Genomic DNA, 14291 nt, shown 5'->3' on the forward strand with positions numbered 1-14291 from the left:
GCTGCAGGAGATCTGGGCCTAAGGAATCCTAGACAAGAGATCCTAGATAGGATTCTAGCCCACGTTTGCATTTTCCAGGGTAAATTGAGACCCTGAAAGGCTAAAGGCCCAAATCTGGCCTGCCTCTGGGAAACATCAGGTTCTGCCCTAGTAAGCAGGGGCTTCCACAGAGCCTGCGCAGGAGTAGCTCCTTAATCCCGGCCAGCATCCAGTAGGTGCTATGTGTAGCAGGACTTATTGGTGCCATCTGGGGAATGGCAGGCAGACAATGGTACAGACTTTACCCCCTACATGTCAGGTCTCACCCTATGGATCCATTGCGGAGCAAGGCGTTTTGAGATTCTCAGGCAAAAAGATATTCCCGGGGTTACAGGTAAGTGGGCCTGTTTCCATGGCAATTCGGAACCGTCTGTCTCCGAAATGGCCAATCGAGAGCCTCCTGATTCAAAAGGTGTCTTCCACCAATGGGGCGCGGCGCCTCCTGGGAAATGTAGTTCTTAGCGATCTTTCCTCAGGTTAGTTGGGGGACTACAAAGACCAGAGTTCTTTTCGGTCACATGTTTAGGGGCGGGATGCAAGGCGGCCAATCGGCAGGCAGGCAGGCGGATCCCGCGTGTTTGGGGCGGGCTGTAGAGGAGGAGAAGGCCGTGATTGGGTGGTTTTGGTCGTTCTGTGCGCAGGTGTTGATTTCTCAGGCGTGCGGTAGGTCCGTAACTGAACTCTTACGGAAAGCCTGCTTGTTAGGAGTTTGTGGTTATAAAGCAGGAGATAGGTGCGGAGGCCCCATCACGCGGGGCATCACTAGCTGCTATGTCTAGCCCAGCTCGCGGGAACGTCCAGTCCGTAGGAGAGACGGGCAAAGGGTCCATTACAGACCTGCGTGTGTTCGTTAACGGAGGCATCGTGGAACGCGGAGGGACCCCAGACAAAACACGGTAGGGAAACCTTCCTGGAGGAGGAGGAGCTGCCTGACCTGAAGACCCAGGGGTGCTTGGGGTTGGCGGTGGTGTAGTGGAATGGCTTGCGCAAAGGCAGTGATGAGAAGCAGCCTGGTGATCTGGTGTTTGTGGAAATCTTACTGAAAATAAATATGGATTAGATCGTGGAAGATTTTGTTTTCTATTTAGAGAGCCCGGACTTTGTCCTGAGGGCATTGAGGAGCCACGGAAGGATGTCTAGAAGGGAAGGGGCATGGCATAATTCACTGCTGTCAGTAGAATGATGGGAAAGAGACTTGGTTCTCTGAGCCCAGGATGGGGGCTGTGGCAGGATTCTGGCAAGAAACGTCGGGGATGAATCAGGGCAGGAGTCTTGGTTGGTTGGGAGGGGGAAGCAAGGGCGTGGGTGGGAGAGAAGGGTGAGTTGACAGGCTGTATGTATGCCTTACAGACTGTGGGAGAGAGGCGGGAAGGGGAAATCTCCAGCACGTGACAACATGACAATGCCTGTCATGTTGTAGATGCTTAATAAAAATTTGTTTCAATGAACAGTCCTGGGAGGCCGGTACTATTATCTCCCTTTTACAAATGAGAATACTGAGGGCAGAGAAAGTTAAGTAACTTGCTCAAGATCATATAGCTAGAAAGTGGCGGGCTCAGGATGTGTGTGTGTGTGTGTGTGTGTGTACACTGTTGACTTAGGTGTAAGATGAGCCTCAAGTCATCAGCAGGAGTCAAATCATGTAGCTCCTGTAAGGAATTTTTAATGGGTAAGCATGGAAACGTATATCTCAAATTTCTATTTCCATCCCAGAACCTCTCCCATGGCGGGCTGACTGACTGCCTACGTGATACCTTCTCTTGGATATCTAGAGATATCTTGGGAGTAATTTTGGCCAACTTGAACTCCCGATCTTTTCCCTGAACCCTGTTCTTCTCAGGCTCTTCTCAGTAAATGCCACCTCTATCCTTGTAATTGCTCAGACCAAAAGCTTTGGAATTGTGCTTGACTTCCCCTCTTTGCCTTTTACCCATTTCTGGTCCATCAGCAAATTCTTCCAAAGTATATTCAGAATCTGACCATTTCTTTCCACCTCCGCTTTGGTCATTCTGGTCCTGTCCACTCTCATCTGTCTAGACCATTGTGGCAGCCTCCTCAATGGTCTTCCTGTTCCCCACAGTCTGTTTCTCACATGCAGCCAGAGGGACACTGTGAACACCTGCATCAGGTCACATGCATCCCCGGCTCAGTGGCTCCATCTCACAGAGAGTAAATGCTGACATTTTCTACGTGGCCTGCAAAGCCCTGCATGATGTGTCCATGTCACCGCTCTGATATCATCTGCTCTTCTCCTTGCTCACTCTGCTCCTGCCACACTGGCCTCAGAGTTGTTGCATTTGCTGTTGTCTTTATCTGGAACACTTCTCCAGATAGTCAAGGTTCACCTTCACCTCCTTGAGGTCTTTACTCAGATGTCACCTTCTCCTTGAGATCTTCCCTAACACCCTTCTAGAATTGTACCACTGACATTCGTATGTTAGCTTCCTTTTAACTTTTCCTTAACATAAGTCATATTACTATTTAACATGCTATGTAATTATATTGCTACAAGGTCTGATAATTAAGTTCGCGAACTCACTCTAGAAAAAGTGCTACATACCTCATTGCTGAATATCATTACGGTCACTTTCCAAGTACTCCCCTTGGGAAGCTATGCATCAACACCAGCGCCTAGTCCACCCTTCAAAGCAATTTTGGAACTCTTTTTCTGGAATGGCTATCAGAGTTTCATCATATCACCCTTAATGTCCTGAATGTCATCAAAATGTCTTCCTTTCAATATTTCCTTTATCTTCAGGTAAAGAAAGAAGTCATTGGGGGCCAGATCAGGGGGCCAGATTCTTTACTGTTTCTCCCATCAAGAGGTGGACTCTCCTCCCCTTTAATCTGGGCTGGCCTGTGACTTGGGGGCCAGATCAGGGCCCCCAATGAGTAGGGAGGGTGTTCCGATACAGTTATTTGTTTACTGGCTAAAAACTCCCTCACAGACAGTGCCGTGTGAGCTGGTGCATTGTCGTGATACAAGAGCCATGAATTGTTGGCAAAAAGTTCAGGTCGTCTAACTTTTTCACGCAGCCTTTTCAGCACTTCCAAATAGTAAACTTGGTTAACTGTCCAGTTGATACAAAATCATAATGAACAATCCCTCTGATAATCAGAAAAGGTTAGCAACATCATTGCAACAAGTTCGCGAACTTAATTGTCAGACTTCATTGTCTGTTCCCCCTCCCCATCTGACCATACGCTTCATGAGGACTGGGGCTTTTGTGTACCTCGCGTTTTATCTGCAACACTTAGAAGAACTCTTGGAACTCATTCAGTCATTCTGTACTGAACGAATGGATGGGTGATTTCAGAGCACAGATCCTGATCCCAGCATCCTAGAGACTCTGTCGACCCTTTCCACAGACCTTTAAGGGGCTGCCTTAAAAATTTATGAGGTCCCAGGCATTCAACAAGTATTTCATCTTGCTTCAACTTTGTGCTCAGCATTGGGAACACAACAAAGAACAAAGTAGTTTCCCTGCCCACATAGAGCTCACAGTCTCAGGGTGGGGGGTTACAGATCACCAACTAATGAGACAAATATGAAATTGCTAAGAAAGGTAGAGAGTGTTGTATGAGCACTTGCCAGGAAATCTCATCTGCCCCCAGGAAGTAACGTTTGAGGTGATGAAGCGTAGGCATTAACTCCATTAAGTGGTGAGAGAGAGAATGTGTGTGTGTGGTGGTAGTTGGAACCGAGGGGGAGCAAGAGGCTGGACTAGGGAGGTCCTGTGAGGAGTGTGCGTCCCATCTGTAGGGAAGCTGTAGAAGAATTTTAAACAGTGGAGGAGGTACAGCCAATTACGTATGTTAACAGATCCCTCAGGATGTTGTGTGGAGAATTAACTATAGGGGTTAAGGATTGAAGTAGGGACCAGTGGTGAGGCTGTGACTGTGAGATTAAAATAGCTGCTGCTAATGAAGGCCACACATTCTTTGCTGTTTCTCCCATCAAGAGGTGGACTCTCCTCCCCTTTAATCTGGGCTGGCCTGTGACTTGTTTTGACCAATAGCGTGCAGTAGAAGTGACACTGTGCCCCTTGGGGGCCCTGGGCCTGAAGAGATCTAGCAGCTTCTGCTTTCACTCTTGGAGCCCTAGCCTTCTGTATAAAGAAGTCCAGGTACCCGACTGGAGACAGATGCAGAAAGAAGCCCAGCCAGCCCCCAGCTGTTTCACTATTTTAGCTGATGTGCCAGATATGAGCAATGCCATCTTGGAAACTCTAGCCCAGCTCCCGGCAAGAAACCATGTGGAGTAAAGATGAGCCATCTGGACTCACCTCACCCTCTGAGCCTTGCCCAAATTTCAGAATCATGAGCAAAGAAATGGTTGCTATTTCAAGCCACTGTGTTTTGGGATGATTTGTTACCCAGCAATAGCTAACTGAAACAAGCTGATATTCGTTGAGATCTTACCATTTTATGGATTAGCTCATTTAATCCTCACAGTTACCCAGTGTAGTAGTATTGTTATTCCCATTATACAAATGAGAAAACAAGGGCACAGAGAAGTTCACCAAATACTAGCAAGACACCTGGCACATAGTAAGGGCTGAGTATGTGACAGCTGTTACCATCAACCTCATTTGCATCAGCATTGAAACTTCCATAATTGTTAAAGAAGTGGGAGTAAGATGAACAAAGCATTATTAACTCACTTATATGATTTTTAGGTAAGTGACTTCACTTCTTTGAGGCTCAATTTCCTCACAGTAAAATGGAGGTTATAATAATATTCATCTCACAGTGTTATTGAGGAGCGTAGGGGCTGGCAGAGAGCAAATACAGTCAGACCTTAAACAACATGGGTTTGAACTGCGCGGATGCTCTTATATGCAGATTTTTCTCCAATTGACTCGCGCAGTTCAAACCTGAGTTGTTCAGGGATCAACTCCGTGGTTGAGAATCCAAGTACGCAGATGGCCAACTGTAGTTATACGTGGATTTTTGACTGCGAGGGAGGTTGGCACCCCTAATCCTCTCGTTCAAGGGTCAACTGTACCTAATATATGGCAGGGATGATATAATTATTAGGGCATGCAAGGCTCGATGGGGTGTGTTGCTTTGGTTCTCAGTGAGATGGGAAGCAGCCGGAGCATTTGGAGATGAGTGATGTGACCTAACATCTTAATAGGATTCCTCTGACACCATGTGGGCACCAGGTAGAAGCAGGACGCCAGGAAGGAGGCTGCTGCCCTGGTCTGGCCGGGAGACTGGCGGCTTGGCCAGAGGGATAGCAGTGAGGCGGGGAGATGTGGTCAGATTGGGGATATAATTTGAAGGGGGAGTGGGCAGGATTTGGGGTACAGATGGGGGGTAACAACGTTAAGGTTTTTAGCCTGCGCGGAGGAAGGAAGGCTGTTCGGGAGCTGTATGGGGAAGACTAAGAGAGGCTGTGGATACGTTACGCATCCCAGTGGACCAGCTGAGCAGGAAGGGGGATAAAGGAGTCTGGCATTCAGGGCTGAGAGCTGGGCTGGCACGTAAACTGGGGAGTCTGTGGCATTTTTGTGGTATTAAGGCCCAAGATGAGATCACGAAGGGTGGGAAACAAAGTCTGGGAGCCCAAGCAGGGACGCCCATGGAGAAGTTGCTGCCATCATCCAGGTGAAAGATGACGGGGGCCTGGATCCCAGCAGGTGCAGGAAGGAGCCATCGTCTGGATACATTTTGAAGGCAGAACGCATAGCGGTTTCGTTGTGGGTAATGACAGGAAAAATGGACAAGGGCCTCGTGAGCAGGATAAAGTCATAACATGGAGAAGCAAGTCTGCTTTCCTCCTTTCCCTGGGCCCTCTCTCTTTGGTCTCGCCTCTCTGCATCTGTGCTTCCTCTGTTTGTGGGCAGCTGGGCTGGCCCTGGGTGCACTCTTGCTCCGATTCTATGTGACCTTCCAGTGCAGTGCCCCATAGCCCCTCTGGCCCCTTTCCAAATTCCCCAGACAGGCATCAGATTGTTGGCATTGGGTGTCTAGCCCTGCTCATCCTGCTATAGCTGGGGGTTTCTGCAGACGTGTCTGTCTACTGGGCAGGGTTGTGGACAAGGCACCTCAAATAGGCACCGTTACAGAGTATTTCTGACAGTGGGTGTATTGTGGGCAAAAGTGGGTATGTGGGTGTGGGGTGGACGGAATGATTGAGCGCTGTTTTGGGAGGTGGGTGGGATGGAACTTTTACGTAGCCTCACATGCATCGTGGCTGGGGTGAATGGTGTAGAGACCAGGGAGACTGGCTCTGGCAGGCTCTGGGCTCCGAAGGAGGAGAGTTGGGTTGGGAGAAGTGACGGGGACCCAGCACACTTCTGCCTGCCATAGACATTCCCAGAGTAGTCAGGGGGACAGACAGTCCTCAGCCCTCACTTGAGAGGGACACAACACCGACTGAGAGAGCCCCCACCCTCCCCTTCCAGAGCACACATCCAGTAGGGGAGACACACCCTCACCACAGAGGGATCAGGGCTAGGATCGAGGGTGCGGGAGGCTGTGGGAGCCTGGAGGGAGCACCTGACCGGTCTAAGGTATCAGGCAGGACTTCCTGGAGTAGAGAACACACGAGATGAGATCTGAAGAGTCACATGAAGGGAGTTCGGAACTGTACAGGTGACCTCTTGCAGCCAAGTCAGTAGATCCTTAAATAAAAATTTTTGTTGAATAATTTTAGATTTACAGGAAAGTTGCAAAGATAGTACAAGAGACTTCCCATATACCGTACACCCAGCTTCCCCTAATGTTAACATTTGACAGAATTATGGTACGTTTGTCAAAAGAGAAAAATTAACGTTGATTCGTAGTCTATTAACTGAGCTCTAGACTTTATTCATATTCTACCCGTTTTTCCACTAATGTTCTTTTTCTATTCTAGGATCCAATCCAGGACACCATGTTGCATTTGGTCGTCATGTCTCCTTGGTCTCCTCCAATCTGTGATAGTTTCTTAGTCTTTCCTTGTTTTTCATGACCTTGACAGTTTTGAAGAGTACCGGTCAGATATTTTGTAGAATGTCCCTCAATCTGGGTTTGTCTAATATTTTTCTCATGGTTAGAGTGGGATTACAGGTTTGGGGAAGAATACCACTCAGGTCGTATTAACCTGGACCACTTCATTAAGGTGGTGTCTGCCAGGTTTCTCAACTGTAACGTTACTATTTTTCCCTTTCTTCACTCTGTGTGTTAGAAGCAAGTCATGAAACCCAGCCCACACTCAAAGAGAGGAGAATTAAGCTCCAGTTCCTGTAGGGAAAAATATCAAAGAATTTGTCTTCATATATTAAAATCACCATGGTAATTGATAAATATGGGATGATACTTTGAGGCTGTGCAAATGTACTGTTTCTCCTCAAATTTCCACACACTAATTTTAGCATTCATCATGGATCTTGCCTGCAAGTTATTACTGTGGTGTTCTAGTGATGATTTCCTATTTTCCTCATTTATTTTACATTTATTATTTGGACTTCTTCTGTAGGAAGATTTGCCTCTTCTTCTCCATTTGTTTTATTTGTGCAGTCATTAATTTATATCAGTATGGGCTCACGGATATTTATTTTATTCTTTGGGTGTAATCCAGTACTATCGTAATTCATTTTTTCACTCAAATTATTCCTGTTTTGGCCGGAGGGGCTCTTTCACATTGGCTCCTCTGTTCTTAACTCCTTTTTCTTTCTTATTTATTTACTTATTTATTTCTTAAACACCTCCTTACTTTCTGGCCAACCCTAGAATTGGCCATTTCTCCAGGGAGCCCAGGCTCCCTTTTATTAGAATATAGTCTTAGAAACCAAGGCCTGGGCACTGAGTGTGGTCACTGCTACTGGGGTGTCACTGTTTCTAGTCCCTCTCAGCTGACCGAGTTTGGAAATACACATATGTGTACAAACCCACGTGTATACACATATCTGTGTTTATATAGATAGATACAGATATCTGTATAAAAATAAACATGAGTCCATACTGATTATTTCTGACTTTAATCTGGCCCCAGAAGTTTCATTCTCACCATCCCTATTGCTTTCTTGGTAACTTCTTTGTCTGACAATGAGAAACCTAGCTTAGTGGGCACTCCTTTTTTTTTTTATCTTCCTCTTTTTTTTTTTTTTTTCTTTTTTTTTTTAAATTGGGGAAGGGGAACAGGACTTTATTGGGGAACAGTGTGTACTTCCAGGACTTTTTCCAAGTCAAGTTGTCCTTTCAGTCTTAGTTGTGGAGGGCGCAGCTCAGCTCCAGGTCCAGTTGCCATTGCTAGTTGCAGGGGGCACAGCCCACCATCCCTTGCGGGAGTCAAGGAATCAAACCGGCAACCTTGTGGTTGAGAGCCCACTGGCCCATGTGGGAATTGAACTGGCAGCCTTAGGCGTTAGGAGCATGGAGCTCTAACCGCCTGAGCCACCGGGCTGGCCCCTAGTGGGCACTCTTTAGTGCTCATCTTACTGTCCATCTTGGCCATCCCTCCTTCTGTAAAGAAAGACATTCTCCCCTTGGTTTCTCTGATGTTGATGCCCCCTGAGTTTTCGCCTATGTCTTGCTTCTTTGCCAGAAGTTCCTGTTTTCCCCGATCCCTTAGATGTGGGGGCAGCTCTTCTCCCACCCCCTGGGCCATCTTATCCTCTTTTATAGTCTGTTTCCTGTCTCTGTGCTGATGACACCCACTCTGCCCTTAGTCCCCACCTCTTCCCTGGACCCCAGATCTGGAGGTCTTGAGGACTCATGAAAGCCACGCCCTCCTCCCCCCCCCCAAGCCCTGGGTGTTCCCTGGGTCTCTAACACTCACTATGTCCGAAATTGTAAACCACCTCCTCCTCTCAGTTCCTGTCTCAGGAGTGGCCTCTCCCTACCCCAGGCTCCCAGAGAGAGCTCGGCTTCATCTTTGATGCCTCCCTCCCCAGCCCGTCCCGTCAAGCTCCACAGCTTGCCCACGAGGACTCCTGGATGTCTCCCAACCTGCCCCCTTCTCACCTCTGCAGCCCTGCTTTGGTCCAACCCTATCCTCTCCCACCTTGTTTCTGCCTGGCCTCTCCCTGGCCGCTGGCCTCTCACCCCTTCCTTTAACCCCCCTCCACCTGGCAGTGAGTGGGATTCTTGTGCAACACAAATCTGGTCGTGTCCTCTGCTCAGGCCTCCATGTTTCTGCAGTGTCCTTGGACAAGATCCCAACTCCTTAGCCTGGTGCCGAAGGCTTGACCATCACCTCAGCCCGTGCCCCGACTGCCTGATAAGCGCCAGGCCCACTGAACTTCTTCTGTTTTCTTGAACATGAACAGTGCGCTTACCTGGGCTTCTGCGTGGACCCTCACCCAGCCCCAGCAACCTTCAGCCCAGCTGGTCCCACCCAGTACACACTCCACCCGCTTTCCTCCCACTCGTACCATTGTGAAACAGTCTCAGACATCATCATCTGTGAGGGTGATGAACACAGTAGGACCAGTGGTGATTTCTGAGTGTTGGAAGTGGGGAGAAGGAGCTTGACTTTTCAAACAGGTTTTGCAATGAACACATTTTCATGGAATGACACCAATAGCTGTTAGCGGAGAAAAATTTAACCAAATAAAAAAACTACATTGTGTTTTAGTTTAAGAGGAAAACAACTTTCAGGAATCATTTTATTACTTTAAAAATTCTACACAGCAGGAAGAGAATAGAGGTGGCTTTCTGTACACTGTAGCCGTCACGCCAGAATGCGCTTATTTTACGGAGTGCTTGAATCACATCAACTGAAGGAATTGTCACAGTTACAATTGTAAACGTGATGTATGTAATTTCTCTAAACGGCATCTTACAGGCATTTGGAATAAGAGGTACATAAAGGATTTTGTATGTGCTTAGAGGAAGGTGACTAACGTATATTGGCATTGGGAGAATTCTTGTCTGATATCAGTGACAACTGGGACAATGAATTCGGTGTAAAGGAACTGAATGCATCCGCTTTGGGACATTGTGTGGTTTTAAATCTGACTAGCATGTTCCTTAATGATAACTGCCAGCATTTACTTGGAACCTTCTTCATGCCAGGCACCATTCTAAGCCCTTTCCATAGACTAGTCAGTAATCTTCACACAGCCCTTAGGAGGCAGCTACTGTTCGTATCCCGTTGTTTCAGTGAGGCATTTTGAGCTGAAATCAGGTACTTCAGGTTCCATAGCTGATAAGTGGCAGCACTGGGACTGGAACCCAAGAGTCCTGATTGGTTCCATTGTCTGTGCCTTTAGCCACCTTCCCCCTGGATTTCATTCTTAAAGGAGGTGCCCACATTTCTGATACTGCAGTTTCTTCTTTTCAGAATAAGGGCTTAAGTGATTGTCATTTCCAGCTGCTAAAAATCTTTCTCAGCATCCCTAATTATTTGTAAAGAAAAACACTTAACTTTTTTTGTTTTTGTTTTCTGTTGTTGTTTTTAGGGAAAATCTCAAACATACACAAAAGCAGAGAAAAAGTCTAATGGTGCCCCAATCACCCAGCTTCAGCAGTTACCAGCACATGGCCATTCGTGTTCCATCCATGTCCTGCATGTTTCTCTCCTCTGGTCAGTTATTTGAGAGCGATTCCACGTTTTATTAAAAGACATTTTCTTTACAGAAAAGATAACCCACAGCTCCTTGCCCTGACTCCTCCCCCTGCTGGCAGATTCACCACCTCTGCTCCCTCTTGCCTGGTTTTCCAAATGTGGACAGATCTGTGCGTGGTATGTGTGATACTATCACCTGGCTCTGTCCCTGGCTCGTTTCCTGGAACCCTATCCTCCAGGCGTTTATCCTCACTGCTCTGAAGCCTGAAAGTGATTCCTCTTAGTGACCGTGGACAGGCTGACATTGCTTGGCAGGCCCCTCCCGCAGTGGGTCATTTAATCTGCTTGTGGCTTTTTGCCCTGATCAACTCCTCTTCCCATATTTGGGTTATTTTCTGGGTGCCCCCTCCACTCAAAACCAGGTCAGGCCTCCTGTACCACACTCCTCGCACACTGTAATTTCATTTTAAGCACATTGTTTATCATAGACTGAGACAGGGATTCGGGTACTTTTCTTTTAATTGCCTGGGAAATCCATGGGCAGGAATCAGGTGTGTCCCCAGCATTACCTGGCACAGGGCCTGGCACTCAGTAGGTGCTCAGTAACAGTGATGAATGAATGAATGATTGCCAAGGTCAATGGCAGGGCATTTATCATGAGGGCAATAGGAAGCCACAGAAGTGTTTTAGGCAGAACTGGACGCATTTTTCTCAAACTAATGCGCATGCAAATCCCCTGGGGTCTTGTTAAAATGCAGATTCTGAGTCAGTGGTTCTGTGGAGGATCCTGAGAGTCTATTTGTAACAAGGTCCCAAGTGATGCCAATGCTTTGAGCAGCAGGGTCTTGCCGTGCTGTTCAGAGCCACAGCCACCAGTCACACGTGGCAGTGGGGCACTTGCAGTGTGGCTAGTGTGAATTGAGATGGACTTTCAGTGTGAAAGACCCACCAGAGTTCAAAGACTTAGTACAAAAAAGAGAATGTAAAATATCTCAATTTTTATATCGATCACATGTTAATATGGTAATATTTTGGATATATCGAGTTAAATAAAATATATTATTAAAATTAATTTAACCTTTTTTTTTTAATATGGCTACTAGGAGATTCAAAATGACATTTGTGGCTCTCATTATGTTTCTGTTGGATCGTGCTGGTCTACAACACTCCAAACTCCTCATCGCTCATGTTTTTATGTGCTTTTGCCCTTTTTTGAGTACCCCTCTTTCCCTCAACTACCCCTCTTTTCCTCAACATCCTCCTCAGAAATAATTTCCTGCCTCTTTCGGGTCTCAAGTACGATGTCTCATCCTCCAGGAAGCCCGCTTTGATCCCCCAGGTGGATCCGGTGACTGTTCTGGGCTTCTAGCAGGCTTTGGGTTTCCCTCATCTCAGCCCTGACCGTCTGTCATGTCCTCGTCTATGTGTCTGTCTCCCTGTTTAGGCAGATAAATCCATGAGGTTGGGGACAAAGTCTGCTCTGGTCACCACGTTATCTCCAGAACCTGGCACAGTCAGATTTGTTAACTGATTTAAGACACGACAAGGAAGATGTGGGTCATGCGCATTTTACAGCTCTCGATCTGGACTGCGGTGCTGGCTTCATCTCTAGTCTTGTTTTGATGCCCCGACACCAGCACGGCATTTGGAACCGCTCTAACGGTTTTGCTGGATGTACAGTAGACGTGTTGTGGATTTTATCAGCCTCTGAGTGGAATTACTCTCCTGCCTCTGTCCCTGAGCTACCCTGGAGCTCCTCGCCTGGGATTTGTCTTTTGCCAATGGCGTATTTCTAAATGGGGACTTTTCTTTATTAATTTATATCAGCTGTAGTCTGTTATCAAAAACACAGATGTTGATATTTTTCCCTGTCTGAGATTTCCCTTTTTTTTTTTTTAATTGCATGGAACCATTGCCTTTGAGAAAAGTCATTAAGAAATGGTCTTTTGGTCATTTCCTTTGAGATTCTTCTCTTGCTTCAATCGTTTTGTAATTAGTTTGATACGAAAAGATGCCCAACCTCATTAGTAACCAGGGAAAGACAAATTAAGACTGCCCTGAGATCAGCTTCCTCCCATTCCAGCTTGCGTGTTCAAGTGCCCTGCGGCAGCCTCTGCTTCCAGCATGACCATGGCCTCCGTTCCCACACTCTCCCTGTCCATCACATCCCTCCTTTCTCCATCCCGCCCTGCCCACTATCCCATAGATTCATAATTATAATCACTCTCTAAATTCCCTTCCTGTATCTTTTGGTCCCGCCTATCTGACAAAAAAAAACCACAGCTTTTAATTATATAAACATCTAATGGGGAAAAAGGCCACACCGAGATTCTATTTTACACCCTCAAATAGACAAAAACTTAGTATGACTGTAAAAGGATGTGGATTAGCAAGACATCGCCCACTGCTGGTGGGAGTGCAGATGAGTACAACCTTCTGGAAAAGTTTCATGTTGGAAAATTCCAACCAGGTGGAAGATTTGAGTCCCTTATACTCAGCACCTCCATTCCTAAGTACTTTCCGGAGACGAATCTTGAGCACGTCCACCAGGTGGGAGATCCAAGAAGGTTTGTAATGGCACTGAGAGCAAATCACCAAGAAGGATTGTAATGGTCTGAGAGCAAAAAAAAAACAGAAACACACCTGGTGTCCGTTAAGAGGAGAATGGATAAATTGTGGTGTGTTCACAGTACTGAAAAGGAAAGAACTATAGCTGCACAAGAAAAATAATGTTGAGTGAAACAGCAAAATTCAGAAGACTCCATATAGAATGAGACTCTTTTTCTAAAGCTCAAAACCAAGCACAGGAAACGTTTAAGCATTCAAAAATATGATAAAACTCTGTCTTAAAATACCAAGGGGTGAGGGAGCCTTTTGGGATTTACTGATTGTACACTTAAAATAGGTGTTTTTTGTTTGTTTGTTTGGCATGTAAATTATACCTCAATAAAACTGATGAGAGAGGACAGAACAAACTTCTTGTCCTAACTCTGGACATGCTGTGTAAGGAGATGATGCCAGGGACAGGAGCCACCATCTGGTGACTCAGCTGTCATGCTGAGGATGGCAGGGCAGAAAAGAAAAAGGACCTAAGTTCTCAAAAATGTCGCTGAGCCACCTAAGGAATTTTGCTTTCATTGCTATAACTCCAGCTCCTAAAACTACCAGACAACTGTTGGCACTCAATAATTGTATGCATTTTTAAGACAATTTTTATTGAAGTATAGTTTAATTAAAATTTTTTAAGTGTTTGAATTTAACAACCCTGGGACACCCTACCTCTGGATTTCTTGTTATGTGAAATAATGCGTTCCCTTTTGATTCAAGCCCTTTTGATTTGGGTCTTATCTGCAGCCAAACACATCTTAACTGGTGACCCGCATGGTGAGTTACCACTAACATTATAGCGGGGCACCTACTATGTGGCAGGCCCAGTGTGGAGGGCCTTACCTGCATGATCTCTGAGTCTCCACAACAGCCCGTGAGGTTGGTTTCAGGTCCTCTGTTTAACTGAGTGGGCCCCAGAAGAGACCACAGGTCATCCTTGCTTGGTCTTGCCATCCACTGGATGCTGCCTGTGTTGAGACACACTTCTGTGTCCAACCAATTCCCTCAAGGAATTCCAACACAGCAGTCACATATTTAAGATCCGGTGAAAGTTCTATATTCACCTTAAGAAGCCACTGGAGGCATCCTGGGGTTCCGGTCATCTGCTACGTAACAAACCGTGCCAAATCTTAGCGGCTGAAAA

The 14291-nt window shown here is 46.5% G+C and overlaps 1 protein-coding gene across 1 annotated transcript in view; it reads left to right on the forward strand.

Annotated features, from left to right (window-relative positions):
• The window catches only part of LOC109458062 (galectin-10), a 79289-nt gene continuing 64998 nt past the window's right edge, over window positions 1-14291 (forward strand). The window contains exon 1 of the mRNA XM_019751397.2: window positions 1-935. The gene's annotated coding sequence lies outside the window, so the exon portion shown is untranslated. The remainder of the gene's footprint in view (window positions 936-14291) is intronic.

This window comes from Rhinolophus sinicus, linkage group LG11 (genome assembly GCF_036562045.2).
Source record: "Rhinolophus sinicus isolate RSC01 linkage group LG11, ASM3656204v1, whole genome shotgun sequence".
In the NCBI taxonomy this organism is placed as follows: domain Eukaryota; kingdom Metazoa; phylum Chordata; class Mammalia; order Chiroptera; family Rhinolophidae; genus Rhinolophus; species Rhinolophus sinicus.